The sequence below is a fragment of the Suncus etruscus genome, chromosome 4 (genome assembly GCF_024139225.1).
Source record: "Suncus etruscus isolate mSunEtr1 chromosome 4, mSunEtr1.pri.cur, whole genome shotgun sequence".
NCBI lineage: Eukaryota > Metazoa > Chordata > Mammalia > Eulipotyphla > Soricidae > Suncus > Suncus etruscus.
In genome coordinates this window covers 29703959-29714918 of record NC_064851.1, presented here as the reverse complement: position 1 = coordinate 29714918, position 10960 = coordinate 29703959, and positions in this window count along the sequence as shown.

Here is a 10960-nt window from a genome sequence, read left to right as displayed (position 1 = left end):
CTTCCTTCCCTCCCTCCCTCCACTTCCTTCCTCCCCTCCCTCCCTCCCTCCCTCCCTCCCTCCTTCCTTCCTTCCTTCCTTCCTTCCTTCCCTTCCTTCCTTCCTTCCTTCCTTCCTTCCTTCCTTCCTTCCTTCCTTCCTTCCGTTTTTGGGCCACATCCAGTGACACTCAGGGGTTACTTCTGGTAATGTGCTCAGAAATTTCTCCTGGCTTGGGGAACCATATGAGACGCTGAGGATCGAATCCAGGTTCATCTTGGGCAGCAGCATGCAAGACAAAGGCCCTATCGCTGTGCTATCGCTGGGGCCCCTAATTTCTTTTTTTAAAGAATAAAACTGGAAGAGGACATATAAAACACTGTTATCTGTGGCCTGAAATAATTTTGTAATTTAATGGAGCAAAAGCACAGTTGGTATATGCTATATTACTTACCTTTCATAAAAAATGGTTATACAATTAAAGCGAGTCCAATAAAACTGTTGTAAAGATCTGCCATTAAGTAAACACTTTTCTTTCCATGCCCACCAGTTCCAAAGAAGGTGTATAAACATAACTCGTAAAGTCACTAGCTTCTTAGAAAGAGATTTACTGATTCATATTTTTCCATCCCACTAATTGCTACCACTGTCCAGGCTCACTAAAACTCACCCACCTCCAAGTGTTTAATGTATACAATTGAATGTGTAATCTGTACATATCGCTATGTATATTTGCTCTTATTAAAATAAAATGCATATATAAGCGAAAATATATGAAAATTATCTCAACAAATTACAAAATAATTAAGTGAACATTTACATAGAAACATTTAGATTAGTAACTGGAATGGATCTAGTATCTTAGATATCTCTGAACAGGGTCTCTTCTCTCATTCTCTGATACTAAAGGCAGTCAGGAAGCACTATTCTGATTGGGTTTTTGCTAGTTTTTCTGCCAGAGGTTCTTGATGGTTGAGATTGTATGTTATAACCTTTGCTTCATGACACAGGTCACATATACTTATTTTTATTCTACTGTGTAATAATATGACAAAATGTTGAATACATCGCTTAACTCCAAAATTAGAAATTTGAATTAATTGAAAGTCTCCCAAGTACTCCAAACTGTAAAATTCCACTGTCTCTTTCCCAGAAAGAAGTGGGAACCTGAGTTGTAATTTTTAATTGTTTATTTTATAAGTAGTTTTAATGGCTACACGTGCATCTAGAAACAATTTTATACGCACACATCTATACTTAGTGCTTTCTGGCTTTGAATTAATGTAGAGGAAAATATGTTGCACATATTTCTGTGACTTGTTTCTCTTACTAAAATTGTTACATTTATTTATGTGGATGTGTGTATCTCTAGTTTATTTTACATTCTTAGTAGTATTTGATTACATGATTACACTATGATTTGTTTATTTCATTTAATGTTAATATGCATTTGTATTTCTAGTTTTTTAAAATTAGGAACTGTATTGCTATGAACAATTTTGAACATTTCTCTGGTTGTGCAAATATAGAAGTTTCTTTCAAGTAATATCTGGACATCAATCAAATAAACATTTCAACAGAGTATTGAAATCACGATTTAACCCAAACTAAGACTAAGTAAAATGTCATCTTAATAGAATCAATTAATTATATTAAAATACAGACTAAAATTCACTTGTTTTTAAATTAAAATGTACTTTACTTTAAATAGTTTTAGTATTCAATATTTTTCTAATGAAAAAATGCTCTTTAAAGCCATTAAATAGTATTATTCATATTTTATTAAAGGAGAAACCAGTTTTTACTCATTTGCATTTAAATTGACAATAAATTATAGAAAAAAGGATAAATTTATTTTTGTATTTTATTTATTTAATTTTTAAATTTCATTTTAGGCTCTATGATTTACAATGCAGTTCATGGAAAGATTTTATGCATTCAACATTCCAACACCACATCCTCCACCAGGGTGTCTGCTTCTCTCCATCACTGATTGTTTCAGTGTCCCCACTCTCCCTCCACACTAGTAGGCACCCCACTGGGGTAAATTTAGCTTTATAGACCAGTTCTGAGGTTTTATTACCATCAGCCATTTGTTATTCTCTTAGTATTATGTTTCTTTGTATCCACACATAAGAGAGATCATTTTGTATTTGTTTCTCTCCTAAAGACCCATCATGATAGCCTCTGGATCCAACCAAGTAGCAGCAAATTATATATTTTCAGCCTTTCTTATAATTGAGTAGTATTCCTTTGTGTTTATGTAATGTAGTTTATCCAATAAGTCATGTTTAGATTTTGAATATTATGAATTGTGCTGTAATGTAGAACTCAACTCTCTTTTCTAAATAATTTTTGGGCTTTTGGGGGTAGAAGCTTAGAAGTAGAATTGCTGAGTTTTATGGAAGAGCAATTCTTAGATTTGAAAGAAGTATCCATTTTGTTTTCAAAAAAGTTGGACATTTTGAAAGTTTTGACATTTATAGCAGCAGTGAGTAGTTTGAGGGTTCCTTTTCCCACACATCCTTGCTAACACTGGTTGTTTTTATTCTTTTTGATGTGTGCCAGTTTCAATGGTGTGAGGTGATATCTCATTGTTGGTTTGATTTTTTTTTCCCTTGATAATAAGTGATGCAGAAAACATTTTTTGGAGAGCTCCGCCTGTCATGCTCAGGATTTATTTCTGGCTATGTGCTACAAGATCACTACTGGCAGGTTCTGAGATACTGTAAGACAATATACATATTGCCAAACAGGTGCCACAGATTGAATCCTATGCAAGTAAAGTGCCCTGTACTGTATCTTCAACTCCAATGCAGAAAACTATATATATATATATATATAGCATATATATAAATATATATATAGCATATATATAAATATATCTATACTATTTTAATATCTTCAATGAAGAAATTTCTGTTTCTAAATCCTCATTTTTGATGAGTTGGTTGTTTATTTCTTGTTTAATTATATATGTACCTTAGAAATCTTGGATATTAATCTTTCATCAGATGAATTGTGGCAAATGTTTTCTCCCAGTCTATGGGGTAACTTTTAATTCTGGCCATCTTATTTTTTTTGCAGTGCAGAAGCTTCTTAGTTTGATGAAACTCCCTTTATTTAGCTTTGCTTTCATTTGCTTGGCCAATGACACTGAGATATTGACTCTCATAGGGTACTGTCTATGTTTTTCACAATGTAAGTTATGGGTACAGGATTTTATTTAAGTTTTTAAAATATATTTTAATTGAATTTTCTCATGGTGTGAGAAAGGGTTTTGAGTTTATTTTTAACTTGTGATTTACCAGTTCCCTAAAACCACTAATTAAAGAAATTTCTTTTTTAACTTTATACTCTACTTTGTTGAAGATTAACTTTTCATATATGTGAAAGTCTTTTCTTTCTTTATTCTAGTACCACACTGTCTTTCTTCATTACTAAAGATTTATTAAATAATTTAAGGTTGGGAGAATATAAACTTCCTATCTTTTTTTTTAAGACTACTTTAGCTATCCAGGTTTATCACTCATATATAGTGCAACTGTATTTAGAGTATATATACTGATTAAAAGTAATGGGTATATTTTGAGGGACTTCATTGAATCTAATTAATGCTTTTTTTGTAGGTCATTTTGACAATATTAATCTTCAAATTCATGAACAGAGGATGTGTTTCCATTTTCCTGTGTTTTATTTTAATAGTTATTTACAGTTTTCTTCATAAAAAATCTTTCACTTATTTTGATACTCTGAATCCAAAGTATTTTTTGAGGTGCAATTCTGAATTGAATGTTATTTATATCTCTCTTCTCTTTTATTCTTTGTGCATAGAAATGCATGGGTTTCTGCATGTTGATTTTATAGACAGCCATGTTACTGTAAGTTTGTTAGCTTCAGAAGCTATTTTATAGCCTTTTTAATTTTCTAAGTATAATTTTGACATCTGCAAAAAGTGATAGTTTTTTTTTCCAAACTGATTTCCCTATTATTTTCAATCTGGATCTATTTACAAATTGAGAAATATTTAAACTATAATAATGAAATATCATATGCTAAGTATCTGATTCAACATAATTATAGGTGAATGTATAGCCTTATAGAATAATATTATAAGATGTATAAAGTCTATAAAAGATATAATCAGCCTTCCAAATTAATATAAAAAACAACGATGAAAGAAACTTAGAGAAAAACTGCAAGAAATTAAAATGGTAGCAATTAATGAACACAAAAATTGTGGCGAATAAAAAAGAAAAGCTGTCAGTTAGTCTAATATGTAATAGGTAATATGGTGGGTAGAAGTTAAGAAGCAAAACTATGAGACAAGCTACTATAAAAATGTATAATTATAGAAGCTGTGGATACTAAAAGTATAATAAATGAATTATAGGGAGTTTCACAGAAATGAATTAGAAAATAGAGATGAAATAAGCCATAGTCTATTAAAATACAAAGTACAATATAAAATATTAATATAGCACATTTTGGTCTATATTAGATTATATTCACATTTGCATCCCAAGAAGAAGCAAAATTAATAGAGCAATAAGCATTCTGAAAGCTGTATTATCAGTCAAAATCCTTTCCACAATGCAAACTTGAGGACCAGATGGCTTCACTGGTTAGTTTCACCAAGCAGCCAGAATTTTTCTAGCATCTTTTTTAAAAAGGTAATTCTAACTCAACAAATTATTTAGAATACATGGAGTAAAAAAAGTGATCCTAAACTCACTTTTAAAACCACCTATTCTTATCAATAATAATTGAAAAGAATTATTCAATAAAATGAAAAGATAACCATAGATGAACAAATTCTAAAATATGTGAAATTGAATCCAGAAATCTCTAAGAGTGTTAATAAAATATTGTGATCAACTAATGTTTAATCCAAGAATTTATGGTTGGTTTAACATTAGGAATATGAATGAGTATAATTTATCATATAAACAAAAAGAGGGAAATGTCCTCATTCTTTGGAGGCAGAAAAACTTTCAGATATATTTATGCTTAAACCTCTAAGTAAATTAAAATGTTTCCTAACCCATAAAGATATTTATAACAATTTTAATTATATTTCATTTTTAATGTGAAACTGTTGTAATCCTTGCTTTTGAAATAAATAAAAGGCACTATGCTCTCACTTTTCCTTTTATCAGTATTTGTTGTATATGCTAGTTTATATGATAAGTAAAATAAAGTAAAGAAGGGAGCAGACGTGATAAAACAGCTGTTCTTGCACTTGACTTGTCATCTGGCTTCAATTCTCAGCATTCCAAACTGGTCCCTAAGTACCAGCAAGAGTAATCACTGAGTGAAAATCAGAACTGACTCTTGACATCACCAGGTGTGGTTTAAAAACAAAAAATAAAATTAATATCTGTAAACAAATTAAGAGAAAATAAATTTAGCTGCCATCTATCAACTGAGTTTTATAAGACAATCATATCATTTATATTGACTTATTTTTTTATCAGTTTTTCATCCTAATCATAATTCTTTACTCTAAAACAAAAATAAAGCCTATTAAATTTTGATCCTACCTTACAATTATTCTGCATACTGTTTAAATTATCATTATTTTTAGTTGGGTATTTGTTAACTTTTCCAATAAAAGTTATGTCCTTATTCATTTTGTTAAATATTGCCATTGAGAGTTATTTTTCACACATAATGGAAAAAGAACTGTCTCACAACTTTACCTACATCGTTACACATTTTCTTTTCTTCTCTTTCTGTGTTGAGCATAGTTAAAACTTTTTATTTAGTATAGTTGGTAGTTTGGTTATTTCTTTTAAAGTGAATATTTATTTGCTATACTAATACATAATTCATGCTTTATATCTATGCCTTTTTGTATGTACAATAACTTTTTTCCAAGCTTAATAACAGTATATTGTTTTAAAGATTTTTTAATTGACAATTATTCTTGATATACACACTTCAGTTGAAATTATGACAATACAAACACTTATGGTCAAATTCAACCATTTAAGGCGATGATGACTATGACCTAGAAAATATGAAATTGTTATAGGAATCTTTACAGTTGCAGAAATGCTGAATGCATAAAAAGGTAAATTTTACTATTTTAAATCTAAGATAGTTTAGCACTTTTGTTGAATACAAAATAAATATTTTTAAATGCATTTTCTTTTGTTTTTAAGCCTATACCCAGTGGTTCTCAGGGCTTATTCCTGGCATATGTTCAAGTCACATTCTTTTTTTTTAAAAATAAATTATCTTTACTTAAACACCGTGATTACAAATATAATTGTAGTTGTATGATTACAGTCATGTAAAGAACACTCCCCTTCACCAGTGCAGGATTCCCACCACCAATTTCCCGGATCTCCCTCCTGCCCATTCTACCCACACCTGTACTCGAGACAGGCTTTCTTTTTCCCTCATTCATTCACATTGTTATGATAGATTTCAGTGTAGTTATTTCTCTAACTGCACTAATCACTCTATGTGTTGAGCTTCATGTCATGAGCTGCACCTACATGGGAAGATGGGGGGAAATAAGGGTTGGGACTGAGGCAGTAAAATATTAGAAATGAGATTTGTAGGGCAGTATCAAGGTCACAATACAAGATGGATGTTATGGATATATAAAATATATGCATCAATACTATCAATAGGAAAACAAAGAGAAAAAAATTCCAGTGACTGTCCCAACATAAACCAGTACTAGAACGGCCTGCCCTCCTCCCAAAGCGCATTCCCATTAGTGTAGGGAGAGGTAGGGGGAAAGCCTGTTGACCTCTATAGAGTCCACCTAAACGGCGTCCAGGGAAGACCAGGGAAGTCCAAGGGAGAAAAAGGGGGACGGCTGGGAGTCTGCTAAGCCTCCCAGCATTCCCCAGTAACATTCTTGATGAGACTTGGGGTACTATATGGAGTACTAGAAGTAGAATTCAGGTTGGCCACAATCAATGCAAATGCTCTACCCATTTATCTCTCTGGTCTCAATGATTGCAAAAATAACAGAAATAGACTAGTTGAATTGAAATTTCTTTGCTCTCACCATATATAGGGCAACATAAGGTAGACCAAAGAATTTTCTTCTGAATTTTAGCTTATCATCCCCTCTAGGAACTCCCCACCAATTGCCCTCCAGGAGACAGACTGGGAATCAACTCCCCTTTATCCAGGAGTTCCTAACATTGCTTCTGTAATGTGATGGTATGAAACATTCTGTGGCTTCTGGACTTCTCTAGGATTAAACTTGGAATTACATCTGGGTAAGTTTCCTACCAAATAAAAAAAAATTCAGTTTGTTCTTCTCTAAGCCTCCTTATATGTAGAATCTGCACATTTAAAAATATGAAACCAATATCTGAGAAACTAAGTTATTTAATGTTCTTATTGGACAAATAAAAATTGCCATATAATTCTATTCTCAATTTGCCATTTTAAAAACTATGTACATATATAAGTATACATGAAAGAAATATTGTTACCAAACTTGATCACTTAAAGTGCTTAATTTAAATAAACAAATATAGCATTAGGTTATTGAAATTTATTACTAAAGGTCTGATAAAATATTTTAATGTACATTAATGTATCTTAAGTTGATCAGTTATTTGAAGATAGCTTGAGGGTAAAGACACCTTTTTTTTTACTTATTCTTAATCTTTTCAGGAAAGTAGGTTAGTTAATTTTTTTTTTTTTTTTGGTTTTTGGGTCACACTCGGTGACGAACAGAGGTTACTCCTGGCTATGCGCTCAGAAATCACTCCTTGCTTGTGGGACCATAATGGAATCAGGGATGGGGGGGATGGAACCGCCGTCCATCCTAGGCTAACTCGGGCAAGGCAGACGCCTTATCGCCACTCCGGAGCTGTTACTTAATTTAGTTTTATACAAAATAAACTCTGATATAGAAACTTGATCAATGGTAAACCATTTATGATACATATATTTTAGTTGCTACCCACCTTTTAAAGATACAACACTACCTAAACAACACTACCAAATAAATGCCTATCTCATGAGATAGTTAAAAAAAATTTTGTTTTTAGGCAGGTGAAAGCTTATCTTTCACTTTCTTGCCAGTTATTTCTACAATAATTTTAGGAATTTTTCTAGGTTATTCTTTTAACCTCAGCAGATAATATGCCTCTTTTTGATAATCATACAATATAGCTTTTTTATTGACTACTAATGCTATGTTCTTTTTTCTGCCTTAGACTTGTCCATTGTATTGTGAGTAATTGAGAGATAGTACTCTATCACTTCAAAAGCAGATAGTTGTCAAAATAATACCAATCTAAAGCATACATGTCTTCCCTTTGTGACACAGGTAACTGATTTACTAATAACCACAAAAGGTCACTTATGGGAATTGTGCTAGGCCAATATATTAAGGGAAGAGGGAAAGAAGGGTTATTCAGTTTTTATCATCAAAGTATATATAGTATTTCTATAATATTTATGTAAGAAATATTTAAAAATAGAAATATCTGGATATTTGATAACATTTATGTATGCTTAAACATGTGAAATTGGTACTTTTATTAAAAATAATTAATAAAAATTGTTATAAATTTAGGGCAATCTTATAGTTATTACCTTAAGTAAATTTGGTGAGCAGGCTGATTATGAAAAAATGACAAGAAGAATTTTAACTTGGTTGGCTATTTTTTCCTGGTATTTTTGGCAATTATTTGTACAATTTGCCTATGATAGTGGCAAAATTCAAAAGAGTATTTAATATTTGTTGCTTCAAAAGTGCATTTAAAGTAATTTCCTTTTTTATAACAAAATTTCCTCTGTAATAATTTTGAGTTAATGGTAAGAACATAATTTTTTAATTCAGTCATTAGCAATAACTTTGTACAGATTAGTTAGCTAATCTCCCAGACTTCTCAGTTTCTTGTTCTGTAAATGAAAAAATAAATGTATTCACCTAATAAGTATAAATAAGGTTGTGCATATGATCATACAATATGGCAAAAGTACGAGTTAATGCTAGGCAAATGTTAACTATTATTATTAACATCAAGGCAAATGAGCAGAAAGTAAAAGTATATACCATATTAGCCATTGATCTATATCACATTTGATATCATAAATTATTTTATTAAATAGACTTTAATTGCTCTTATAAAAATTGTCTACCATATATTAACAAAGATTTCCCCAAATATATAGAATTGAAATAATTTGGACAAAATTACAGTACCATTGGCTATGAAAATTATTTTCAGCTTCATCAAATAATAAAAGCTAATGCTATGAATGTAAGTAAAATAAAATAACCTTGAAAGTGATTATTAACTGATGAATACATAATTAGGAAACTTTAAAACTGAAATGTGACCTAGATTTTTATTTGCTCGTGGCAAATGTTTTAATTCTACAAAATGCTAGATTTTGTATAAAAGGACATTCAGTTTTATACTGAGACCACAAAACAAAACCAAATAAATCAGAAGATACTCAAAATTATTTCCATATGCAAATTAAAGTCTCTTGCTCTTTCCTTATTCTTCTCCAACAATATCATCTCACAAAGAAACACACACAGTTTATTGCATTAGCTCGAATAAATGAGCCCAGACTTAAGGATGTGACATATCAAAAATGTCAGGAAATAAAGGCAAGTCATTTGCTTTAATAGCTGGAGCACTGGAGAGTGGGTTAACAATCCCATAACCTCTGACCAATGTATTTTTTATCTGATGGAAAAAATTCCCTAAATTTAGCATGATAAATTATAAATCAGAGCTCTTGAAAAACTATTAGAGCTTAATTGTTAATTTTATTCATGAAATATTCAATCTATCACCTTGTTATGTGTGAATGATGACATTAAAATGAGAAAGCAGTGCTCAAAGATATGAAAGGCTGGCTCAACTTTATGCCACCCAACCTGGGTCAGATTCTTAAACTTCCAGTAAAATATATACTTTCTAAGAACCTATTTAGAAGGTCTACAGTGGGTAAACAAAGTTTGGGGGTGGGATGTGGGTATCTGAACAAATACAAAAATGAAGACATATTTCACAGAGATCTCATTGACTTTTAGAAATTTGAACAACAGCCATGGCCACTGGGGTGCTGTAATGACATGCCCCATTATAAAAATGTAACACTAAGTAAACGTAGGAGTAGAAATTTAACAATTGAACATTTAATGGCTGCAATTATGGCAAAAGAATAATGAACCTATTAGACAGGAGAACTGGCAATTATTCTACAGCTTATTGGAATACAGCTGTGAAGAAGTAATACAGCAGCATACTTAAGAATGGTTATTAAAAGAGGATAATGCATTTTGTTTACACTGACAGAAGCAATTTTTCTTTTGAAATGAAATGGTGCTTTTTGACTATCAGACATATGAACTCAGATATGATGAATCCTACTATTTAAAGGTAATGCATTTTCAGATATGCCTTTCTAGCTGTAAATGATGTTTCCACTAAGACATAAGGGTAGGATATTTTTGGTGGCAGAAATAGAAGAAGATGTCAAAATGGACTCATAAACACTAAATAAATCACCTGGAGAAAAGTGGACTACATTTTAAATGATCCAAATAGCTATAACAAATGAAATAGCTACAAGTTCAAAGATGAGGGTTGTCAGGAGATGTTCAGAACAATTACATAATCTATGAAATCATCATTCTGGTGTCCAGGAGTGATGAATGTGTCCCATTAAATTTCAAACGTATACACTTCTAAGTACAATTTATATGGCCCTCTCCATTTTTAGATATACCCTTCCAAATGTAGCAATCAGAACTCTGGGAATCAGCCAAGCACCAGACTACCCGAAAATAATAATCTGGACAAAGTGTCAGGCACTGAAGCACAGTTGGTATAAGAAAAGTGTCCATGGGCCCGGAGAGATAGCACAGCGGCGTTTGCCTTGCAAGCAGCCGATCCAGGACCAAAGGTGGTTGGTTTGAATCCCAGTGTCCCATATGGTCCCCTGTGCCTGCCAGGAGCTATTTCTGAGCAGA